Genomic DNA, 26,881 nt, shown 5'->3' with positions numbered 1-26,881 from the left:
TCACTTCGTCGTAATGTCCATGTTTCTGCCCCCATACAATGCCACACTCCACACAAAGCACTTCACTAGTCTCTTCCTTAGTTCTTTTTCCAGAAGTCCGCAGAAAATGCTCCTTTTTCTATTAAAAGCTTCTTTGGCCATTTCTATCCTCCTCTTGACTTCGTGGGAGCAGCTCATGTTACTGCTTATAGTACACCTCAAATATTTGGAGCTGTCCACTTGCTCTGCTGCCTCATTTAGAATTCGCAAGTTTATCTTCTGTATTTTTCTTCCTATGACCAAGGTCTTCGTCTTATTAGGAATATTAAACCCAGACGTTTGAGATGGGCAGGGCATGTAGCAAGTATGGCGAGTCCAGAAATGCATATAGAATGTTAGTTGGGAGGCCGGAGGGAAAAAGACCTTTGAGGAGGTCGAGACGTAGATGGGAGGATAATATTAAAACGGATTTGAGGAAGTTGGGATATGATGATAGGGACTGGATTAATCTTGCTTAGGATGGGGACCGATGGCAGGCAGGATTATGTGAGGGTGGCAATGAACCTCCATGTTCTCTGAAAATCATTTCTAATATCCATTCTCGATTGGCTAGATTTTTGAACTCTTATCGTGTCCTTAAATCTAACGGAAACAGCTCGTCGATATCAAATATAGTAGATATTTAAGCTGGTAATTTTAAGTACATTACTCTGTATAAAGTTATGTTTAAACGATAACTGAATTGTGATGCAAAAAAATACCAGTTTATTTATTGTAAATATGTAATTACGGGAAGTGAATCGATTTCTCACGCCGGAAACCAGAGTTCAAATCTAGGCGAGGTCAAATGAAATTTTTGGTGAGCAGAAACTGTGTTCAGTGTGTTTCTGAGAGCACTCCTGCTTCTCCTGCTACCATTTCACGAATAATTATTATTACTCACAGAATGTATGGTGTTTCAGCGGGTTTGATAATAGACGGAAGGCGCAAGTTGATCCTTCTAGAGAGAAACTTCGTCCATTTATAATTATTTATATAGCTACACGTACATGCTTTCTGATCTAGTAGCCATTACCGTAAAAGTTAATGTGGCTTTCTTAACATATTCTTTCTTGAAGGATACAGAATATATGTAACATACAGGAATAGTGCCTATACGCACACATGCAAGATATCTTCCCATTGAAAATGTTTTTGTATGCAGAATCAAACTTACGTAGAATCTTTGACTGAAGCGTAATGGGCAATAAATATTATTTCTACGCAAAATAGCCTGTGTTCCGGAGTAATACGTGCAAATTGCATTCTGAAGATTAATCCAGAATCCTGGTTGTGTTTATTAGGTACGAGAAGTAGGTAGGTAACAGCGTTATTACGTAGAAATGGATGCCGATCTCTAAACTAATTAATCTAATTAAACTGTAATTAGCGCTATGTGTACACATGTATAAGTCGTGCATTTTCTTAGACGCCATTTAATTATTCCTTCTCATTACCATGTAAAAATTTGGCCTTGAGCAATTTTACTTCTTGCTTTATCTTTTGTGTACTTTTGCTGTCACCGTGCACACCTAACAATTGATACCAAAGACGTCTCATTGTTATTCTGTAGACGAAGTTTTCATTTACCGAATAAAATGTTCATAAATAATATACGTAGTTATTTTAGAGCTATGTTGAGACCATGGTAGTGCGTTCCAATCTCGCCTCAGACATCGATGTGTATTTGTTGTTAATGTTATATCCAAATTACTTAAGAAGAAATCATCGTCGTGGTGACTTCCACATCACGATACTCATTCATTTAATCAAAGACTTTACTACCTTTGTGGACCCTGGCCTTCAGAAGAAGTTTCCGCAAACATTACACTTACATACAGACTGCGATACTTCCGTAATGTGATGCCAGTACGAAACCTGGCCTCCGCTGAGATAATCAAGACATCACACAAACGGTGGGTGGTCAAACATCCATGCCATACATGGGATTCGAACTCACGATCGTAGCTTTTCCCACAGCGTTAAGGCTGCGTGTGTTAACCCTGCGGCTACTCCGATCGGCATTGATATGATGCTCGTATTCGAGGTTAAAATCTGCCTGGTGCTAATGTCTGAAATACAGGGATGAGCCAGAGTGTTAGCTGTTTACTGTTCAGTGGTCACTACGGCCCAGCTCTGAGAATTAGTGGATCTGTTGTGCTAACCTTCCAGGTAGGCGCATTTCCAACTCTCACCAACCGATTACACTAAGATTTTCCATGTTCGAAGCAGGCAGCCCCTCTCCTCCCTAGTCCAGCTCCCACCATGCGTCGCCAACTGGCAATCGGGGAATGATACGAAATTGTAATGAAATGGAAATCAGACGGAATGATTTGATGCCTAACGCAGGGAAACGTGAGAGCCTCGAGAAAAGCCAATTGCGATCGTGTTCCCTATAAGTGTCACTAGGGACTTTTAAATGAATTCGAACCCGGACCGGCTGCGGGACAGGCCGAAAGTTTAAACCCCTCAACCACTGCAGGGATAGCTAGATACACACACACGCACGCACACATCTTAATGCGACACTTTCACGGAGTTTACAAAAGCTTGCTAAGACAGAAGCGTGCCACGCAGCCAAGTCTGTAACTCTGTATGTCAATATCCGATGAGATGGATTCTGGATCGAGATTTACGGTCGGTCGTCCCAAAACCGCGCGAGACGCGAAGAAATGAAAACGGACGACTTTGATTGGATGTGAAGCGCGTGAGAAAGACACGGAAACTAAATTGTAGTGGGGGTTCTTCTTCTTCCAGCCGCCTTGCTACAACACTAATTCGTTTAATATAGTTCTTGTTAGCATGTTAAAAAGTTGCGTACAGATCCAGTGTTTGTTATTCTATCCATCAGCTTAATATAAACATGGGTCATAGGTCGTATATGCCTATACCTAACAAGTCCGTGTTGCCACGTCTTGCTTATTTTAACTTGCATATAATTACTCAAGTACTTGTAATATTCAGTCTCATTTGTCGTAAAATATTCATTATCGCTACATCAATACTACACTCGTACATAACATGAAGATTGTTTCATTATTTCGAGCCTAAATTTTGAATGTGCTGCTTACGGTAGTTTCACTTAAAATAACATATTTAGATAGATAATACGTTACAAACAATTCTTTATTAAAATTAAACATCAAAGTGATCTGCTGTATTTAGATTTAGTAGCTGTCTTTGTGCACAGAAGGACCAGACTCTGGTTCTGGTTCTTTTACTATTTTTGAATCTCTATTGGCTCTGGTTCTTGCACTGGTTCTGGACCTGGTACTGGCTCTAGTTCTTTCTTGTTCATTTGACCTATTTTCTAGATGTAACTATAGTACGGTCGAAAAACCCAATACTACTTTTAGTTACATTTAATAAAGCTATCATCTCAACGAGACTCGCCAATGAAGACTTGTCTTGACAACATAGCTTTGTTACGCGCAGGTTGTTTACAATGACTTTTGTTTGTACGGCAGCCCCAAATTAACATACACTGAGATTGAATCTGTATATAACTTGACGACATCTATGTCTATGATGGAAATAGAAGTGCATTGAAAAAATTGGTTTTAACGAGTTAAAATTCTCGTATGTTTTTTTTTTAATAGGAATGAAACTGAATAACAGGATCATAACACTTACAACATAATAATTAATTATAATATGGAGAATTTACTTTATCGTTGGCATTACTATCATCATTGTCCCCCATTACCAATTCACCACAACTACCATTGCAAGATACTCCCGTTTCTAGTAGGCCTACACCTTTTATTCTTCTCTGCCCTTTTTTTTATTTCCGTGGTATTCAAACGCTAGTAACGGAATGCGAAATTTAGTCGTTCTTTAAATGAGATAAGGCCTGTGTATAAATCTGTATAATATTTGAGGAACGTTAATGGACGTCACCCCTATCCACAAGTCTAATATTATTGTAATGTTAATTATTTAAGCACAATTGATAATACCAATGTACAAAAATTGTCAAATAAAAGAAAAAAATATGCATGTTAGAAGATATCAGATGATAAACGACATTAAGATATATGGATCATATGAGGAGACAAAGAGGAAGGCAGAAAATAGAAAAGACTGGGGATTGCTGGGTTTGCAGTGAAAGACCTCCCTTGGGCAGAACACTATGAATGAATGAATGAATATATTATATGAAAGATTCCTTTTCTAATGTTTTCTCCTCTAATGTCCAGTAATTAAATAATTCATTTCTGCATCTTGCATATTTCGTATCATATTGTTTATATTATCTTATCGTTGAAAAGGTTTATTGTGTGATTTTGGTGGGTGCTGGCTGTAGTACTGTCCGCATTTCACGAGAAGATCCGAGCAAGGAATGCAAGTATTCCCCCCACTCTTCCAACCTACCCCCAACACGGAACCGGCCGGCCATTGCTGAGTCTTGTTTGTCCCAGCCTGCCAATGACATCACCCCATCCACCTTCTTCTTCAAGAACGCTGAGTTACTGGCTTACTCTTCTCTCACTCCGCAAGGACCATACTCCCCTCGCAGGGATCCTCTCGTGAAATTTGGACAGTAAGCCTATTGGCTATGAACTATGAAAGATCGATCTTGGTTTCCAGTCCAAACACAGAAAAATCACTGTGCTTTTGTTTAATATTAGGGCAAGCACCGATATTAGCATGAATACCTTATAACAGTGGTTCCCAAAATGGGGGTTGTGACCCCCAGGGGGGGGTGGGGTCGTGTAAAAAGCTGAGGGAGTCGCGAGATAAAATGAAACAAAACACGCTTCATTAACATACACTTACTGTGTGTTCAGAACATAAACAACATTTAACATAAAAATTAAAAAAAAATATATCAGTAGTTAAGCCTGTACTCTGAAGTAAAAATAATTTTATTGATGCGACAAATGTGGCTGTTTTTAGAAAGTAGCTCCGGAATCTGGGGTCTGTATTGAACATACACACAGTGATATCACTTTCAAATTCAATGAGATTTCTCCTAATTGTTTTGATAACGCTCATAGACAAGAAGTTTATTATTATTATTATTATTATTATTATTATTATTATTATTATTATTATTCAAATACACTAAAGTGACGTGGATTTGTTCAGATATGTAATAATATTTATTTCGTAGTGTAACTTGTGAAATATCATCTCATCGCAGACATGTACGCAATTTCAGATACCACAGGTATGGAATTATTTCTGCGAACCCCTGCACTTCGAACAGTGCAGCAAAGTTGTATCGGTGTATCGAGTGTTAGAAGCAATAGTGTGATTGTGGGAATTCAGCCATGGTGTGTTGTTCAATATTGACGTCATTCTGCGTACTGCAATTTACTCTGTACCTCTAATTAGGACAGGAAAGCGATCGTGCTGTTACTGTTAGGACGAAACTGTGTAATCCCTTTCGGTCGCATCGCTGAATGGTAGAAAGACTGACGCAAGCTTCCGTGAGTCTGGTGTTCTTTGAAAAGCGAATTTGGTCTCATTTGAAGACCGTGTTGAAGAAAATTATGCGTAGTGGCCTGTTAAAAAATACAATTGATTGTCCTCCGAGTTGGAGTCCTCATGATTTCAATGACATTTGTAAACAAAGGCGGTATTGGAGCATGATACCATAGAATACTATCATTTTGGTGCCCATAATTTAATCATTTTTCATTTACTGTCATCCATAAAGTGATATAGGTGGTCGTAATCATATTATCACCTTGATGTGTACAAGATTCTGATGATCAATGTCAGATACAATGCTATTCGCGAACTTGGTCGACTGACCTGAGGACAGCTCTCCCCCCCCCTTCTCACTCTCTCTCTTTCTCTCTCGCTTACAACTGAGTGAGCAAACCCTCCGAGTTATAAATCTTGATTTCTGTTGAAATTATTCTTTTTTATATTTTAAGGGAGTTCACAATGTAGAACCAAGCTAGCAAACAACTACTTAGAATAAACAGTCATATCTTGCTTAGAAGAAAGTTCAGAAGAGTGAACAGGGCTAAAGCGATATCAGATTTGATGAAAACGCGTTTCCTTTAAATCTTCGTCCATGGCAGTCTAGCAGTTACTGTTTTACGTTCACCATTGGATCTGACGTTCGCGGATCCAACTCCGGTCGAGTGTAATGGATTTTTAAGAGCATTGTAATCCTTATCGTAGCATCCTTCGTCAGGAAAATGAAATTTACGATACGTGAAAGAAACCTGCCCCTAAACGAAAGGATTTCAGATAAAATTTACTGTCCTTTCATTCTCGCATCAAAATTCAACTTTGGAAGTAAATGAGAAAGTTAGATGGCTAATCGCCACATTAGATTATATTCAGAAGCACTGATTCATAGAAATAAATTTTGAAGAGAGCTTTTGTCATAGTTTGTATATAAGATATAGTAACTGATGGGTGGTGATGCATTGTTTATCATGTGTGGCAAAGTTAGAGAAGAAACCCGTTACATAATTGCAAACCACTTCGTTTTAACTTGTCATAATTCTTTAATCAGATAAGATCATTTTAGTAATTACACATTGAACTTACTGAATCACTATTGCTGTTCTCTTCGTGAAGCGTTTTATGGATTAGGCTACTTCTTGCTTGTGCTACGCGGACACGAAGTGCATTTTCTTATCAAAGTTTTCAAACACTATCGAAGTTAATCAGTTTATCACTAAGGCCGTGACAAACATGCCAACGCACTGAAAATGCGCCCGTGTGGTTCTTGCTTCGATCATTGCGACAACTTCGCTAATATTCAGAAAGTGATCAAATCCTTTAATAGCGATGACGCAACTTCAATAAGTGTGTTACAAAATCTTCTGAGTGGCCCAGGCATGGAAAGTAAGTTAAAAACATTGAGTCAAATTATGGATTCTACCTTCTTGCTTTGAATGCTTAGAAAATTCAGGGAAAACTAGTCAGTCAAATTACACGTATGGAAGGAAGCACATAAACTTACTAGCGTGCAAGATGGAACAGGGAAACTTGTACAAAACAAAATTAAAACAATATTGAACAAAAACTATGAATGATTATTAGAGGATAAAAATTCACTCCGGCGCCGGCGATCGAACCCGGGTCCTTGGTTCTACGTACCAAGTGCTCTAACCACTGAGCTACGCCGAAGTTCAATCCACAGCACCGGATCGAATACCTCTCCTCTAGTGTTTTTCCCTTTGTGGCCTGACTCCAAGTTCGACATATATATGTTGACATATATTAAGTCAACTGTCATTATACAAGGAGCGCACTCAATTGAGTGACTTGGTGGCCGGGATTCCACAATAATATGCACTGTTGCTACGTAGAACCAAGGACTCGGGTTCGATCCCCGGTGCCAGAGCGAATTTTTCTCCTCTAATAATCATTGTTATCATAACATATATTCTGTAGGACTAAAAATTAACCTTTACGTAAAAACTATGAATACAATGTTTTGCATAACATTTCTAATCTTATTTCTGGTCAGAAATGTGCATTACTTGAACTCGATTTAGTTATTAATGATGTAAAAATCTTCACATAAGCACCGAAGCTTATCAGCATACGAAAATGTTGTATCTGATGACCGGCAGTCATTTTTGTTTGTGGCTTGTTATGTACAGTAATGGCAAAAAAAAAAAAAAACAGGACCGACGGAATAATCAAAAGTCCCCGAAATGAGCCACTGCGCATGCCACGCCCGCATTCACAAGATAGCGAGTAATCTTTTGAAATCGTTGTAGTTTCGACTTCCGACGTAGCCCATTTCGAAAGGCATTAGAAAATAAGCTGGTAAAATTCATGCTCTGGGAATAATAAGTTAATTAAGTAGTAAAATATCGGTGCAATTGAAAAGTATTGGGAGTAAATTTGAATAAGGAACAAAATAAAGTTTCCTTCCCAGGCAGAATTCGAACCACAAAAGTCTTACTTACCAGTCTATCGTGGCTCTGGAGTAAACAAGGCTCTGAAATCAGCTACAAGGATCTCTCTCTCTCTCTGCAACTGGAGAGGTTATATCAGAGCCGCCGTTGTGCCGGAATTTTGTCCCGCAGGAGTTCTTTTACATGCCAGTAAATCTACTGACTTGAGCCTGTCGCATTTAAACTCACTTAAATGCCATCGACCTCCGCCGGGATCGAACCCGCAACCTCGAGCATAGAAGGCCAGCGCTATACCAACTACGCTATCGAGGGCGACTCTCCACAAGTATCTATGATCCTATTCTGACCGGGACTCGAACCCAGATCGCCTATGATGGCGCACGCCACGCATGCGTCGCAGGATAGGTGTAGCATAGTGCTATCGTATGTAATTTTGTATTTCTGTAAGTTATTAATTTGTTACTATACCGTATTTTAACTTTCATTTAATGTGATTTTACTGTGTTTAGTCGCCTCTGTGACAAGGCTTCACATCTGATTGAGAGAAGGGTGTTATTTTGACAGATCGCTGTTGCTTCTGATGAAGGTAGTAATCTGTCTTCTGCACTGGGTATACTACTTTCTAGTGTGCAGGATATGAAGGGATAGAGAGGAGTATTAAATCCTTGTGGGAGTGAGATAATGCTTGTTTACGGAAGCAGACCTCCAAGCTATCAACGACAGCTCGGACATCGGACTACTCTCAACTTTCTCTTTTTGCGACTTTACACCCTCTGTTTCTGCATCCCTTTTTCTCATTGTCTCTAACACCATGATAGTGCAGTAAATTACAGTTAATTCTTGGCGTGTTGATCTTCGTTCCCGCGTTCAAAATATGTTCTGTTATTTGCTCCATTTTATTTGTTAGTGCGATCTGTTTGGGCTGTATTCTAGTGCGCATGTTATTTTGCTCAGTTTATTAGTTAGTGTGAAAGGAAGACGTGAGTTACGTAAAAGCGTCTAGAGTTTTTTTTTTTTCAGTTAGTGTGAACTGAATATGTAAATTGTTTTCCCTCTCCTGTTTACGATTTGCATCAGTTTATTTATTAGTGTGAACTGAACGCGTGTTACAGTGAAAAATATTATTAAGAGTTTTAATTCGTAAATATTCTTCTTTGCGGATGCAGACTCAAAATTATTTTTTAAAAACTCTGACATCAAACCATAACCATAAACTCGACACACTAAAACATGCAATAGAGTATAGATAGACCGTGAAGTGTGTGCTGCTTGTACTTCTCGTATATCTTCAATCTTGGATCCTTCACATACTTATTTATTAGAATTCACGACCGTGCACAAGGGGGATTTTGGGGATTTAAATTTATTAGAATCCACGACCGTGCACAAAGGGAATTTTGGGGATTTAAATTTATTAGAATCCACGACCGTGCGCAAGGGGGATTTGGGGATTTAAATTTATTAGAATCCACGACCGTGCACAAGAGGGATTTGGGGATTTAACCCCTCCCCCCCCCCCGTTTAGGAAGAAATAAGCTAGTTAGAAAGTGAAATTGTGAAATAGTCCAATGTAATATACAATACCGCAGGTCCCCGTTCAGTTCTCCTAAATCTGCTTTGTTTTGTGTTACTTTATATTGTAATTAATAAACAGTGTGGTGCTCGGGGAATGCTTGTGAATTATTTTTGTCGCCGAACGGTCGCGTTCTTGTAGTACGAATACAGCACGGTGCACCCTCAACTTAATCTGAGCTGTGGTAATGATGAAAATGATCCACACCTGTGGAGTAGCGGTTAGCGCGTCTGGCCGCGAAACTAGGTGGCCCGGGTTCGATTCCCTGTCGGGGCAAGTTACCTGGGGTTTTTTCCGGGGTTTTCCCTCAACCCAAATGCTGGGTAACTTTCAGTGCTGGACCCCGGACTCATTTCACCGGCATTATCACCTTCATCTCATTCAGAAGCTAAATAACCTAAGATGTTGATAAAGCGTCTTAAAATAAGCTAAAATAAAAAAAAATAAAATATGATGATAATGTCATGTAAATAAATTACCGGGGACATGAGTCCGAGATTCAGCGCCGAAAGTTAACCAGAAATTCCACTTCAATTGGTTGAGGGAAATCCAAGATTTGAACTCTCGTTTCACACTCAGGCATGCTAACCGTTTCTCCACAGCTGTGGGCAATAAACATTTGAAACAGCTGATTAAAGTTCATTGTAAACTACTTTATAAGAAATGTTTTACCTCCTTCGGCCTTCCACCCTGTTTTAACCCCTTCAGTCCTGATGTGCATTATAGTATACATTGTTTCTTTTTTTTTTTTTGAAATGTCTTCGATACTTTTAAATATTTTGAAAAAATCAATGTGATAGAAATGGAGAATATTATTTTTGAAATAGTTATATACCTGAATTAAAAATAAAATTTAAAATTTTGAGATCCTCAGGGGTCAAAATAGTTCCCAGATTTTTTCTGTGGAGACTTCATTTGGGAATTTTGGATCCTCAGAATAATTGTGACCAGTTTTTTTCTTCAATATTTTTTAAATATAAATTGAGGTCTGAAGGGGTTAAATATCTTGTGTATGGTCCTGTTAAGAGTCCATACCTTACTGTATTCAAAATGGTGGACTTTTTACAGAGCCATTAAAATATATTAATGAAAGTAGATAGTATATAAAGTGGACATTGTTAGATTTATAATCTTGTACGGGAATTTTAATGAGCTTATGTCGAAACCTCCCACATAGGTCTCTACAATAAGTACACGAATAAAAAAAAATAGCTGCCAATACTGACTGTAATATTCAGAAATTAAAGCTTGAATAAAAGCCCAGATCACATATGATCTAGGATAAAAGATTATCGAAAAATTGAATAGCCTCCAGCCTTCCATAGAATGTGTTCATTCATGTGGCTTAACGCTTTGACTGCACAGTCATCTCACAAGTCACATGGCAGCACAGGCAATCCCGTCGGATAGCAACTTACTACCTAGTCTCTCTGTTGTGACATTCCAACAAGGTTCTCTTATCCTTAAGTTAGCTTATATTTTGTAGTTATTTATCTGCTCTGAAGATCTCTCTGCTCATTTTGAGGGGAGGTTTCGACGTGAGTTTATTAACAGTTTTGTTATATTCATATTCACGATATGGATTGACCAGACAACAACGATGACATCAACAAGACGCGAGTAGAGCAAGTTCACACCAGTCTAACTTGTTGTCAAAACAGTCTGTAGCAGTTAGTGAAATCATAGTTAACAAGTTTATTATCTTGTTAAATTCGCTGGCTCATCGAAGGTCAGTGGACTGCAAACCCAGAGAAATATCGGTACTAGGACGTGGAATGTTTTCGTTTGCTCCAACCATATGGTGATTTATATTTCGTAAAAGTTAAATGGCCATAATCAACCTGATCGGAATGTCTTCATAATGTGGAAATAACGGGAGGTTATTACTTGTAGAACGGAGCGCGTGTGAAATGCAAGGAAGACGCTGATAAGCTACCGGCGAATGCCGCGGGATCCGCGGAGCGGAGTCCCGCAGTACAATTATCTCCCTGTATGACCCAATTTTAAACTTTGGGGAGGGGAGTCAAAAGATCTACATTTGCTTAAAGCCTGGGAATGACCTTGAAATTGTGTATTTATTTGAGGTAGACCCTGTAAGGGTGGTCCGGTTTAGTTTACTTCTGTTCTTATACATAGTGATGTGTCATGTCATGTACCATCAGTTTCATTCAGTTGCCCGACTCTCATGCAGCCACTTGAGTTTAATTCTGCTTGATTTTCTTATTTATATACGCACATTCTTTAAAGATTGTACATTTGTATGCATTTTTTGTTTGTTTGTTCAATCAACTGTCCGAAGAAGGTCTGAACTTCACAATTAAAATTTATTATTTCAATTCAAATTCAGTGCAATGAATGTAACATTCTTCAGAGACTAGCCACAGAGAGAACGTAGTGCGTTTTACACACATTTCATAACCGATATAGGTCTAGGTAATTCGGTTCCAAGCGACAACTAAAGCATATTTGGCTCTGGAGATCATGTGGTTGTGTATGCGGTATCGCATCTGGAAAGAGTTCTCAATCAGACCAGACTGTAGATATTCTCAATATTGTGTGTGTTTTATAAGTTTGAAAGGAGTAAAGAATTGTCTGTATGATCTTACATTACATAACTACATAAGCTATGTATTAATTAAGAAAAGGGTATCCTTTAGCGTGATTAGTTGAAAGATAACACTGTTATGCAACCATTTTGTTACAGAGAAACTGTTTACATTTTTCATTTCCCCACTGTGGATATTTATAAAGCCCATAATATTTAGCTTCGTTTCATCACGTTCAGTTTTCTAGAAATGTCTAAATGAAAATCAGTGAAAATGTCTAAATACTGAAAGTAGTATATAATATATTCGTAGATAAATTATTATTATTATTATTATTATTATTATTATTATGATTGATTGATTGATTTATTGATATAGTTCACAAGTACAAAACTTAATAATATAACAAAGGATCTATAAACAAATGTAGTTCTACATACTAAATATACAATTTCCTAGACTCATTATTTTAACGCAAATCTCAATAATTTATTGGTTCAAATTATTATTATTATTATTATTATTATTATTATTATTATTATTATTATTACGTTAAAACTGGTAATTTAGGCATAATGAAATCACTAAAATGTTATAAAACAACATAAATTAAAAATTATGAACAAAGTATCCCTAAATTTCATTTTTCTTGCTTAATATTGTTAGAAACTTAAAAAAAATACTTCATTTCTGCATTTATTCGTATGCCGTTCCTTGAAACTGATAGCTATAAGCCTTAAATGTGTTTATTTTGTAAAAATAAAGTCTCTTAAGTGGTGCAATAAAATTATTTCTTCTGCACCGTCAAAGAGCAGAATTCCAAAAGCAGGTAATGAATCCAGGTATCAACCATAGAGATGTATTCGTTACCTGCGTAATGCATTTCTCTTTCATAACCATTTTTATGTACTATATGTCTTCCTGTTTTGTCAATCAGTTACATGTAGGGCTAATTTATTTTTAATTTTTCAATCAGTGTTTAAGCTTCTTTGAAAGCAGAAGCAAAGTAGTTTGCGAACAAAAGTTCCGTTTTCTACAATGTCACTTCGCGACTGTGTTACCCGTCCCGACTCATTTTGTTATACCTGTGATAGTTATATAGTGCGTTTCAAAAGTCACGCATATTTTCTGCTAAAGCTGAATGGAAATGTTTTTCGAAAAACGCTGGTACACGTCAAACAGTATATTTTAAAAGACACTTTTTCACAAAAACAAACCATTCTTGATATCATTGTTGTACGAGTTATGACGTCATCAGAAACACTTTTAAATGACACCCTGTATTTTTCTGCATACCATCTGAAAGATTTTATTATTCTACATGCTTGCACAAGCTATCAATTGTTTTATACAACACACATTGCTAGGGTAACAAAATAAATAGTTGCCCATTTACGATCTGGCAATGTTAAAGACGCAGGACAAATTCCTGTTTAACATTTTCAGTGACTGCTGGTGGTATTTCTCTACACTGCACTCGTATTCTTCTTTTCAACTCATCAATGTCAGCAGACTTCGTAGCAAATACCTTACATTTCAAATAATCCCATAGAAAATAATCAAGATGGGAAAGATCCGGCGATCTTGCAGGCCACTCTAAAAATCCTCTTCTTCCGACCCATCTATTAGGAAACACTTCATTCTGATATTGCCATACAGGAGCAGCATAATGAGGAACCCCGTCTTGCTGATACCAGATGGAATCATTAGGTAAGTCTGGATTCTGGAGGTTTGGGTGAAGAACGGCAAGGGCTGGTATTAACTTTTAACGCAAAAATTCTAAATACTGACCAGTACCTGCAATTTTGTCTGTTCACTTCTCCATTCAGACAAAAGGTAGATTCATCAGGGAAAAGCAAGCTCGATACGAAATTGGGGTCTCTATCGCAGAGGTTGGTCATTGCCTCACAGAATTGCAATCTTCTGTTTTCGTCATCTTCCATTAACAAGGGTTTCACTTTATAAGGGTGATATTTATTACGGCCCAGCAGTCTCCAGATGGTTGTTCTCGATACATCAAATGTAGATTGTAATTCAGTAAGTGAAGAATGTGGATTATCTTTCGCTGTTATCAAAATGTCCAACTCCAATTTATTCTTCATAGTTGATTATGGTCTACCAGATCTTTGGACATCTCTCACATGTCCATTTTCATTGAATTTGTTTTGTATTCTGCTCACAGTAGGCCTAGATCGATAAATAGGAGGTCGATTTGGATGTGTTTAATTGAGAAGTGCACATACTTCATCTTGTGTACGTTTCCTGTCACCATTTCAATCATCGTTAAAATCTCAATTCTCTCACTTTCACTTAATAATATCGTTATTTTCTGTTAATTTCCACGAATAAACAGCTTCCTTAACACCAGGAAATCCAACTATCTATTTTGTTACCATAGCAAAGTTTTTGTATAAAACAATTGATAGCTTGTGTAACCATGGAGAATAAAAAACTCTTTCAGATTGTATACAGAAAATACACGGTGTCATTTAAAAAATGTTTCCGATGATCTCACAATTCGCACAACAGTGATATCAAGAATGGTTTGTTTTAGTGAAAAAGGGTCGAGCGTTTTTCGAAAAACATTTCCATTTAGCTGTAGCAAACAAATATGCGTGACTTTTGAAACGCAGTGTATACTTACGAAGCAAAGAATAAAATTTACTGACAAACATATATAATATTATTGCAATATAATAATATAGTATTATATTGATTATATTAAATAATATTTATTAATAACAGTTGTTATTGTAATAACAATTATTTTTATTAATAATTTAAGGTTTAATAATTAATTTTTTTACTCTCGAATGTTATATTATGGCGTTAAAAAATGTTTAAAAAAATAATATACCTCGTATGACGTTTTTTTTTTTAAATTCTTGTTTAAATTTTGAAGTTTTTCGTTATTGCCTAAAATTACAGAAAAACCTGGTGCGATAGAGAAAATCTGAACACAGGCTGGGATTCAACAACCTTCAATGCCTAAAAGCAGTCATGTGTATTAGATTATCGTATTAATTTTTTTAAATCATGAATATTGCACCAATTTTGAGGTTTTTCAATTTTATTTTCAAAATTACAGAAAAACCTGACGTGAACAGATGAATAGTCCTGCCGATTCGGATTCAGGGCACTTCACTGTTTGTTTCTCTTGTAGCAGAAAACATTTTTTGAAATGCATATCAGTGTAATATAATAATAGTACTTCTTTCGCTTTGAATAATCGTTGGAACTATATTATAGCTCAGTTTCTGCTAACGACTTCTTTCTTACCAGTGGATCGAAGTTTAATATTCGGTGGCCTATATTTTTTGCAAGAATTTTACTTTCTCATTATATGAAATACAAATAGAAAGTAATGTGGTGTTGCGAAATACAAATAGAAAATATTCTAATGTTGCAAAAAATCGATTTTGATATTTTTACGGAAATATGTTTTCAGAATTCCTGATAACCTAAAATATTTTCGGTGTACCATCTGCCTGCCCACCATTTGCGATTGTTCCTGAAGTATGGAACGGATTTTGTTGAAACTCGATATCTGGGAATGATTCACATTAACTGCAAACATTTTAATTAAAAACTTCGAACAGTGTTTATTAGGAAACAAACATTGATTTATTAAAAAGAGTGAAAACTTTTTTTTTTAATTCTGCCTTTCGTACATAAGATACAGCGATTAAAAAATTATATACGTAAGCAGTATGTCCCCAGAAATTATTTAATGTCAGATGGATGAATTATTGTTGTTGTTGTTGTTGTTGTTGTTGTTGTTGTTGTTCTTCTTCTTCTTCTTCTTCCTCCTCCTCCTCCTCCTCTCCTATTACGTATTAAGCCGGGTGGCCTATTACGGTCTCACTCCAGCGTTTCAGTGGAATTATTATTTACAGTGAGTGTAGAAAGTATTGATACACTTAATATTACAGACAGAAGTAATTAATATAATTAGTTACAGTAACAAAAATATGCACTTATAAATTATACTCTACAAAGTCAAATAAATGCAGTTTCCTCTGTTTTAACACAAAAAATAACAAAAATCAACGAACAAAAAAATTGATATAGTCCCATATTATGGCTTTTTTTTGTCCTTACATTCGGAGTTCAATACTTGGTTGGGAGTCCTTTGTATTTCAAGATGGCTTCCAAACGGCGTGGCATCGACTCGACTAACTCTGAAGTTACTGAAGCAGGGATATGTCTCCATTCTTCTTCGAAAGCATATTTCAGGTCTTGCTTGTTACAAATTTGCCTTGAATGAATTCTTTTTTTCAGATGTTCCCATAAATTCGCAATGGAATTAATGTCCGGAGACTGTATGGACATTTCCATTTGGTGTGTTATACAGAATCCATAAGCGCGTATTGAAAGCGGTGTGCTTGGGGTCATTATCTTGCATAAATACAACATCTTGTCTAATCCCCATTTTCTCTGCAGATGTATGAAAATTGGTCTTTTGTTAAGATGAAACATTACTAGTTTGAAATCTAAGTTCGTTAGCTATTTAGTTACTTCAAAAAAATCTTTATTTTCTGGTCCAAAACGGCAGAAAATTTTTGATTAAAGAAACACAGTTTTAGAATTTATTGTACTACAGAATTTCATAAAATAATAAGACAATTAACTATTGTGAATGTTCACATTTAAATACATTTATTTTAACATTAATTCCGTTCTCGTTTCCGTTCCTGGTTTATTGTGAACCAGTCTTTAAAGATAAAGGTTCCCGGACTTAGTTCATGGCGTCCTTGGCGTCTCAACATTTTTTTTTCATGGCGCTCCTTGACGAAAAGAAATACTCAACAGTACTGTATATTAGTAGTTAATCGTAATTTTATTTTTTTAATATGTATGACCTTACAAAAGTATTTATTGAAAATGACTTGTTTTGGCTTTAAATTAATAGGCTACATACTCGTAATATAGTAAACAATAATAATAATAATAATAATAATAATAATAATAATAATAATATACATTTTATTTCCTTAGCACTAAACGACACTTCCATTATTCAGCATTGATACCGACTTCCATCATGCATCCCTCAACATGGTCGCAAAAGAATGTCGTGGACCATCACTCATCACTAATTGTTAAAACATTAATGATTAAAGGTAAAGTACATAACTTTATTTAAAAATTTCTTACACGAAGTGTTACATCATTCGGTTTTAGGATTTCCTACTTCAAAACATGTCGCCTCCTTCCACGCTTTTTTCTGGTACACTTCTAGTCTGTGTAGATTTTTTAAAAGATTGTGCAGAACTTGACAAGATAGAACTTACACACCTGGAAAATTCCCTGTAGACTTTTTTTATACACACTTATCTACATGATAACATAAAACACTGTTGTATAGTAAACCGAGAAACATCCATTCCAATCATATGAACACCACAAAAGATTGACAACCAGACACAGCAGGAAACTTGATCCCTTCCATAAGCATTGGGTGACTCGAGCTGTCTTATGTGTTTATCATATTGTTATCTCAGGCATTGATTTCAACCGGTGTACACAATGTCTAGCGCGTTAAGGAAACTCATATCAAGGAAAATAAGTGTAAAGAAATAAAATGATGTATAAACTATGCCGTAGGACACCTGAACATATAGTTTGGGAAGTACTGCATTAAGAAATATCGTCTGCCATTGTGGTCCTGTGTACAGCGCATGCGTTTTCAAACCAAGCAGTCCGAGGTTCGATTCTCAGCGTGGGCAGTGACGAAATTTACCTTCCGTCCATGGGACTGGATGTTTGTCCGTTGTCTTGTGTGATTGTACTATGATATGTCAGCGGTGGTTCTGCGCAATGCCTATCCCATGACCAGGGAGACCCGCAATTCTGAGATTTCTAGTGTATGATCAAATGAATGTTCCTCCCCTATCCGCAGTGGTGTATGCCTGATAAAATGGGAGGTTAATCAGACTAAAAAAGAAAGAAAATAAATGTTATATATAATTAACTCACTTCCGAACCAAACTTGGACAAAATACTAAGAACGTGCTAAACCATTTTTAGTAACACTTTACTGAGAATGTAAGTAGAAAATTGGAAATCATTAATTTTCGCTTCCATCCGAAACAGAATTGTCGAAATCGATGATTCCAAAGTGTTACTACTGAGATCAACGTCTGTCATGCAGAAATAGTGTAGGGTAAAGGTCGGTAATATCACAGTCTAGTATATACAGTCACGAAGTTTGAGTTTATGAGGGTACTAGGTACAATAGACTGTGCAGGTACTATTTCGTATTGTCTGTAATGAGGCGATAGTAGCGATCCTAGTGGTTAGCAACTATCTATGAATGCATATTTACTACGTAATAAACTTCGTGACTGTATATACTAGACTGTGGTAATATTGTGATACGACCAATATTGTTATAATTCTTTTTGAGAATTTATTACAATTTTACTGAGCGTGAGAAAGACTGGTTTTGTGCAGAAACTTGTCCATGAACATTCTCTTAAGACGTTGACGCAAAAAACCGACCTTCCTCTCGCTCAGTAAAATTGTAATAAATTCTCAAAACGAACTACCACATTATTCCTCATATTACAATATTACCAATACTGTACTCCAACCAGGAGAAAGTCTCAGGGGAATGAGACGCAGCGGGGTAATGCTGTGAATGAATGTTGATGTCATAAGATGGTATAAGGTCACACACGTGGGTACACGCATCTCCATTGGCTGACTTTCAAACCACAAACGATAACTCTGATACACACATACTTATACTACTCTAGTTACAAAATTAAATCACGGTTAATCTCCTGGGGTGTTATGCATAGACATTTCGCTAGCCCGCGCCACGAGCGTGCTAAACTAGGCCCGGCTATGGACTGATTACTTGTACAGGATTCATATCATATCATATCGATAACATAGGTTTATGAATTTCGAAAAACGTTACTTCGTTGATAATCCATCGGAAGCCCGCGCTAAGAATGTCTATGAATATGGCCCTTAGTATTTTAATCCCTCCAGTCAGGAAATAACATATGCAGGAGAGCGCATGGTTTTTAAGCTGACGTTATAACGGTAATATTCTCTATCTACTTCGCTCCAATAGATGACTCAATAGTAAGCACATTCCTTTCGCGGTTAATCTCCTGGTTGGAGAACAGTATATTATTTGTACAGGGACATCATTTTATTTTTACTTCAATTTTTATTGTACCTGAGTTTTGGAATGTACTTCACTCCCACCCCTTCTACTAGTAAACTTCCAACCGTTCACGACACAGAGCCGAGGGCGCATAAGCAGTACTGAGTTAGCGAGTACAGTACGTTCCAGAAATATGTTCTCGTTTACCAGTCACGAAAGAGCTTTCAATATTGAATGACATTTTTGCACAGGTACTGTCGTCCGTTTGCCTACGTCGTATCCTGGTTTCCCCCACCTGCTTCTGTTCGCCCCTCTGTAAAGTCTAGTAGTTGGGCTGTCTTAGCTCTTTTCTGAAAAATTTCTGTTAGGAATTGGACGTCTACGTAATATTATACAACTGTTTAAAATAACTTAAATAAAAGGGCCTCGTTAAGTAATTAACTGTCACATGACCCCCCCCCTTTTCTACGACCTTGCGACAAAACCACTTGAACGGACAGTAGATAGCATTTCTGAGTAATTTTATCTTTCGGATCGGGCAGAAGTGAAGATTGAATTTACAGTACATAAGGTACTCTTTTATAGAGTAGGTACTGAATTATTTCAACATGAGCTACTAGAACGAAGGAGGAAACTGGTAATTGGAATTAGGTACAATAGTCTATAGTGTGATAATATGCACAAAAGAACTGAAGCCTGTATCGAAATGAATGGCCACCATTTTCAAAAATGTGTTTAAATATCCATATTATGATTATTTTTCAATTTAACTTCATTCTCTATATTGTACGCTAATGTGCTGTAACAGTACAATATACACTGCATAATTAATACGTCCGAATGGATAGATCAATTCGTGAGTAAAAACACTAAGTGTTAATACATTACTGTATTTTGATTAAACAAAAACCTAATGAAAATTATCAAACTCAAAATTGCGATATTTCCTAGTTTACATAAATGGATGAACTACTTTTCTTCCCTCCTATACCTAGTAAAGTGATTTGTATTTTACGCCAGTATCATCGAACTCCAGTCGTGGAAGGGGGAGCAAACGGTGTTTCCTGTTTCAATGGTTAATAGAAAGGTATAGCCAGGTTAATATTAAAAGTGTTAGTAAAAATAAAATGATGTCCCTGTACATCCATTGCGTTTCGCGGTGCAGTGCATAACAGAGCCACTGCATCACTGATCCACGAAATTATTGACTGTACCGCATATTTCACCTTTGATGTTTAAGGTGATGCAGTTTTCTCTAAAAGCATGTAACATTGTACACTGCCAACTTCACTTTTTCTTGGATCTTAATTTCCGGTTTAGAACTCAAATACAGTAAGTAGTTGCTGTACTGTTTCTCTCGCTAAAATGAAATGGAGCTGTTATTCTTCCACCATTGGCTCTCAGGTGAGTGAAATATTAACGCCGCTGATATGATTGCTATTGAGAGGACTGTACCTCCGCGAACAGCCTTGAAGTATTAGTTAGAATCACGAGCCGATCTCAGTCCTGCCTCGATAAGAGCGTTATCAGCGCAGGTAAATGACATTGAGCCAAGGACTGTTTGTTACTGTGCCTTCTGACCACGCTATGCCCTTCTTACCAAATTCAAGGCCCTCCGGTTTGTCTTACGATCTCCACTTCACATTGTTTTAAAGTGTTTAGTTTCCAGGACACAAAGGACCGGTTTCGCTTGAGAAACGCGCAAATGAATAATTATTAGTGCTGTTGATCGATCAAAATATTTAATCGATTAACTATTGGAATTTAATCGATTATTGTTAAATTTAACTTGTGTTTGGTGTTAACATAAGTATTAAATTAATATTGTATATCTGTATATATTTTATCGTTATATTACAAAACAACTACTTTAATTACTTACTAACATATTTATTATGAGGCTTATAATTTATTGTATCAAAATCTCCGGGAATTTTTGAGACAAACATAAATAACAAAAGGTATGAAGACTCGCCTAGTTAATACTGCTTCATCCATGATTTTAAACATGTGAGTGCATTCACATGCTCCGAATTAAGTGCCGCTCTATGTTTAGTAACAATGTTTCCTGCATCACTAAACACGAAAACAATTTTTTTCTATCAAGCACTTCTCCACGATCGTTCAATTTAAATCCAAACATTTCACCGAGTTTACCTCTCAAATTCTCATATGATATAATGGAGTTTGCACTTTTCATAAACCACAGAAAACTGATTTTTTTTTTCTTTATCAAACTAAACACACAACCTTCATATACAAACTCAGTAGAGAAACTGAAACTGCAAAACTATAGCGGTCGAAACAAGACTGACCCCTATTGTAATCGAATTACCAGATTTTAGAAAGAGAAGAAGGTAGTTACGCTCTCACTTGCACACAGTGTAGACATGGCTATTTATAAGGGATGAGGGGATGAATCCCAGAAAAATATGTATTTCGTATGCTAGGAAGATGAGCTGACAACGAGGTGGAAGTTTTCTTGGAAAACCATAAAACTTAATAAGGGTTTTGCATTGTGTTTCACCTTTCAATAGAGGTAGACTAGGTCTCTGTCCTCATATCTCCATCTCTTTCTGAAATGTTTGTGCAAAGATTTTCCCCACGCTACCTGGTTTACAGCTAGAAAATAACAGTACTATTGTGCTTTTAAGTAAGCAATTTCCGAGAGAGAAATATTGTCAAAATTTTTGGTATGAGTTTGTATTAACAAAATAATATTTAATATCAACTACAATCGATTAATCGATTAAATTCCACAACACTAATAATTATTATTAGTTTTGTAACGTCTCAAAGTCAGAATTGTCATAGCACGAATAAAAATCGGTTGCATGCAAATGCACATACAGTACTTTCTGATCACACATTTAACGCAGTGACTGATAAAGCTGTGACTTTACGCAGCTGTCTGTCAAATGAATTATACTTTTCTCTGTGTAAATTCACAAGCCTCGCATGATTTTAACACTGTAGGCTATGCCAAAATGGTCATTTGAGTTCAAAGAAACGACAATAAAAAATCATGTTGCCACTGATTTGTCCGTTTGTAATTTATTTTCTTAAACTAGGTAACTCAACGCACATTACGTGAAATAATTTACAATGTATCAACAGGTAGGTCTATATAAAAAGATGACTGTTTTCTGGACTGCACACAAAAGACATTCTTTGTGAAAAAAGTAAGAAACTTCACTTTCACAAATTGTACGATTTAAGTATCAATGATTTTCTTCTTAAATTTACACAGAGTAGCCTATATGTTTGCATATTGTAATCATTTGTAATGTTTTTATATTTACGGCAACATGTATGAATGTTAAAAGATATTAATGGTTAATAAATAAATAAATAATAGAGAGATTCTAAGCATATTTCTTTCTTTTCAAACAGCATCACTCTCAGGCACACCGTTGTGAAACAATTTCTCAAAAGTTAGCTACGTAGAGGTTTAGAACTAGTGATCGCTAATCATTTAAGAAAAAACTGCCCTCGGCAGGGTACGTAAACCATCACATGGTAACTTTTCTATATCCGGATGATAGGTCTTAATTGCTAACGAGAGTAGTAATAGGAGCAGTAGCAGTAGTAGAAGTAGAAGACAGATCGGAAACTCATGACACCAGTAAGGCATCATTCATGAGGCAACTAAGCCAGGAAATACTAGACTAGGGTATGGTTGCGAGTTCTTTTCTCCCTCCATTGCATACTTCGCTTTTTAGTAGGCCTAACATATTTCACTAATCAAACTTAAGATTTATTTTATGTGATACAAAGAACGAATTTGTTTTCGACCATTGTATATTCATGATTTGAAACAAAGATCCTTTAATTTTTTAGCAGAATTATATTTCATGTAGTTACTGAATGTTAATCAAATTTGACCAGTAGGAGAAGTCGCTTTACACAACATAAGGACGGTATGACCAAAACCATTTTCTTTTTATAACAGGAATGTTGCAAATATTTATTTACGTGACAATCTCTAAATTTATTTTTTACAACATAAGTACCGGTATGCCGTAGGCAGTAGGCAGTTTCTTCTGAGCCAGTGACTTTAACCAATTCCTTTTTCTCTTCCTGATCAGTTTCAGCATTATTGTTTCTTCACCCACTCTTTCCAACACAGCTTCGTTTCTTATTCTGTCTGTCCATTTCACACGCTCCATGAAGCTAAAAATAAATAGTGCCATCCGAAATACCGCATTGCACATTTTACGCAGTAATAAAAGACTTAGTGTTAAATAATCCGTATCTAAATGTGCTAATTCTGAAAGTAGACAAGAAGATAAGAACAGTCAGTATGTTTTCATTGTATAGTAAGTGATACGTCAGTTTAAAGTCACGGTTATTTTCCGTTCAAGAACGTGTTCTTTGTTGACTTCATAGAAAAATGTATTAATCATGCGAGACAAAGATGTGTCCGGTGTAGAGACTAGCATTCGTGCATAGAGTAATTTTTTCTTTATTCTCAAATCCTGCTTCTTCGTACTTATCAAAGTACTGCATTATTAAGTTTTTAATCGTTATGTTCAGTATATTACTTTTCATGAAAATTGACAGTTAATGTAAGTACAAAGAAATGCCCTTTTTACCCGTACAATATTACACTAATACTGTGAACTCTGTGTCACTTCTTACTCTGTCTCTTAAAGGTTATGGTTTCACTGTCAGAGTAACAAAATCTACAACGACATAAGGCGTAGTCCTCCTACCGCTCCTTCAATATAATTCCTGTGCTTGATGCTGCGGCGCGTTCGTATTATAGCAATGCTATCTTTATTATAGAAAGACCTACCGTCTAGTACCGACCTTGTAATAAAATGATGCCGACTTAATATGAAATTTAACTTGTGAAACTTAGGCCTATTGAAAAAGGTCGTTTTGACAGTTCTGCAGTGCTGATGTTAAATATTGTGCATTGTCGATTTTAAACTCATTTTAAGATTGGTATTCACCCGTTCGTTCGAGTTCTGACTTTACGTTTAACGTTTTGTGCATTTGACAGTTCATATGTTTAATATAAATATACCGTAACATAATAATAGTAATAATAATAATAATAATCATCATCATCATCATTATTAAAATTTAATATATAGTCTACCGATAATGTAAATTGTAAACACTTTTAATAATGACCCCTTCTTTGACAAAATTCTGCGTACGCCACTGGCAGAGGTGAACGATAATCAAATCAGAAGGAAGGTAATGTGGTCAGCACAATGATAGTTATAGTTGGTTCTCGAAATCGGATTTCGCTACCTACCGAAGCTTCCCAAATTCGTCACGTTGCTGAGTGGGCATGACAAGTCGAACCAGAGCCCAATCCGTAACGAGAGTCCAGGCATTGATGCCTTCTTAGAATACGACGCTAAGGCGCGGGACGGTTTGTTACCACAGTCTAGTATATACAGTCGCGAAGCTCAATACGTAGTAAATATGCAAACATTAGATAGTTGCTCACCACTAGGATCGTTAATATCGCCTCATTACAGGCAATGTAAAATAGTACCGTTACAGTCTATTGTTTCTAGCCCCCTCAAAACTCAAGCTTCGTGACTGTATATAGTAGACTGTGTTGTAAAAGGAGTGGGAAAATTGTTAAATTCGATTTTTAGGAAATCGCCATTTTGTGTATTTTTTAAAATTAAGATTTGTTTTTATTTTTATGTAATTATTTTTATGCTCGACCATGCCGAAATGTAGTAATTATACACCTGGTAGCGGACCTTTAATGCATGTCATTAAAGTACACCTACTCATTAAAGATCAGGTCTTTCAGCCAATGACGACTCAGGTTACAACTGTTCAGCCAATGACAGGTCAGCTTTCTACCGTTATAAAACCTCAAGTATCGATTATTCTCGGATATGCAATCGAAAGAGAATTAGCGAAAAGTCACGGAGGCTGGAAATCCAATACTGTCGCAGAAGGTTATGTTCTGTTACTATAATAATTAGCGTTAATTGTAAATAATATTCAAATAAATTCAATTTGTCATCTCGTTTTTCAATGTCTAATTTTATTTCAATGTTACCTCTGTAGGTTCTTATGCCGTAGCAAGGTCAATGTGCACATCTGTTCCTCGGAAAAAATCAATACTTTCGCGTCTGCGCACATCTCACAACATATGGGACATTGCTCCAGGTCAGATACAATAAAATTAATAATATCAAGTTAGAAATGTGGTCGAGCATAAAAAGTCATATGAAACTCGCCTATAATGGTAATTAAGAAGCTCGTATGAAAATTATGAAACTCGCTTGCGCTCGTTTCATAAATATCCATACTCACTTCTTAATTACCTTCATTATATGCTCGTTGCATAATGTACTATTATGCGTCATTTCCAACTGAATTGTATCGTAGATAACTGCCCGTACAATAATTTAGGAGAAATCGTTGTACACTTACAAAGATCATGCCATTTTTTTTTTCGTTATCAGAGATACAGATAACGTGATTTCCGCGAAAATTTCGAGTGGATATTTTGCAGTATCACAATATTTTCTTGTTAGGCATATACGAAAGCAAAAGAAACAATCTTCACAATCTAGATAAGATCTTGAAGCAGAGCATGTACAGTACTCAAAGAAATTGTTGCATATTATTTTATTGAAAACTTACGAGGAAATACAAATTTATTTTTGTGCTCAAGAAAAAATATTGCATATTTCTTCATAAGTTTACAATAAATATGCAACAAAACAGCAAAACAGAAAAATTGCCGAATATTTCATAAGTTTGCAAGAAAATAATATGCAACAATTTCTTTGAGTACTTTGTCTTCCATAGAAGCAGAGATTTCGATGTAGATATGCCCTGATTGATCAGTTATATATTAATAACTGACTACATATTTGTTGGAAATAAGTGTTAGGTTTTTTTGTATATCAAATGTGAAAATGAACGTAATTATTTGGAGGATAGACACATTTTGGAAATTAAAAGATCTACGAAAAATCCTGATGAATTGGGAGAGAGACTACATCTCACTGTTAAAATATATGTATTGAAATACCAGCTTCCCTGCTGTTTTTTTTTTTTTTTTTTGGAAAGTCATTTTTTTTTTGTAGAGAAATAAATTCTATATCTATTCCATTAAAAGTTCAGATATTGTAAAAAATTAAGAAATTTAGGAAGTTAATGCAAGTTTGAAATCAGCAAAAGTGCACTCATTTGAGATTCATGCTAATCAGTAACCATAGTTGGTTACGTATCATTAAAAACACTTGACTGTATTTAACAAAAACAGTTGTTTACATTAATTGTGTGGGACAATGAGCGATGTGAATACAGAATTTAATACAGATAAGCTATTTATAAAACATCGGCATAATATTACTTGTATTATTTCCACCAACTTTTAGGTATACCTAATAATTCAAGATAAAACTAAAAATTATGAAATTACGAGCAATTCATCTTATACATCCTATACTTAGAGACTATGTGTATAGTAGTGGTAGCGGTAGTGGCAGCAGGAGCAGCAACAGTAGCAGTAGTAAATCCGTAACGCGACGGGCCATGAAGGGCCAGGGCCGATCAGCCGGCTGCTGGCGTCACTTCCACATGCCTTAGCAGAGGTGAACAATCATGCAATCAGAACGTAGGTGTCGTGTGATTAGTACGATGATCCTCCCAGCCGTTATAGCTGGTTTCGTAACTGCATTTCGCGACCTATCGTAGCTTTCCAAATTCATCACGATGCTGGGTGGGAATTGGTACCATACATTGGCCAGACTCGAACCAGCGTGCATTTCGTGGCACGAGTACA

The 26,881-nt window shown here is 36.2% G+C and overlaps 1 protein-coding gene across 3 annotated transcripts in view; it reads left to right on the top strand.

Annotated features, from left to right (window-relative positions):
* The window catches only part of LOC138706280 (serine/threonine-protein kinase SIK3-like), a 193,186-nt gene that overhangs the window by 26,268 nt on the left and 140,037 nt on the right, over nt 1–26,881 (top strand). Inside the window, exon 2 of one of the 3 annotated variants that reach the window (XM_069835381.1) lies at nt 16,977–17,101. The exons of the other annotated variants lie outside the window; for them this stretch is intronic. The gene's annotated coding sequence lies outside the window, so the exon portion shown is untranslated. The remainder of the gene's footprint in view (nt 1–16,976; nt 17,102–26,881) is intronic. 3 annotated transcript variants of the gene reach the window in all.

This window comes from Periplaneta americana, chromosome 9 (genome assembly GCF_040183065.1).
Source record: "Periplaneta americana isolate PAMFEO1 chromosome 9, P.americana_PAMFEO1_priV1, whole genome shotgun sequence".
Classification (NCBI taxonomy): Eukaryota; Metazoa; Arthropoda; class Insecta; order Blattodea; family Blattidae; genus Periplaneta; species Periplaneta americana.
This window is presented reverse-complemented; position numbering and strand designations above follow the sequence as displayed.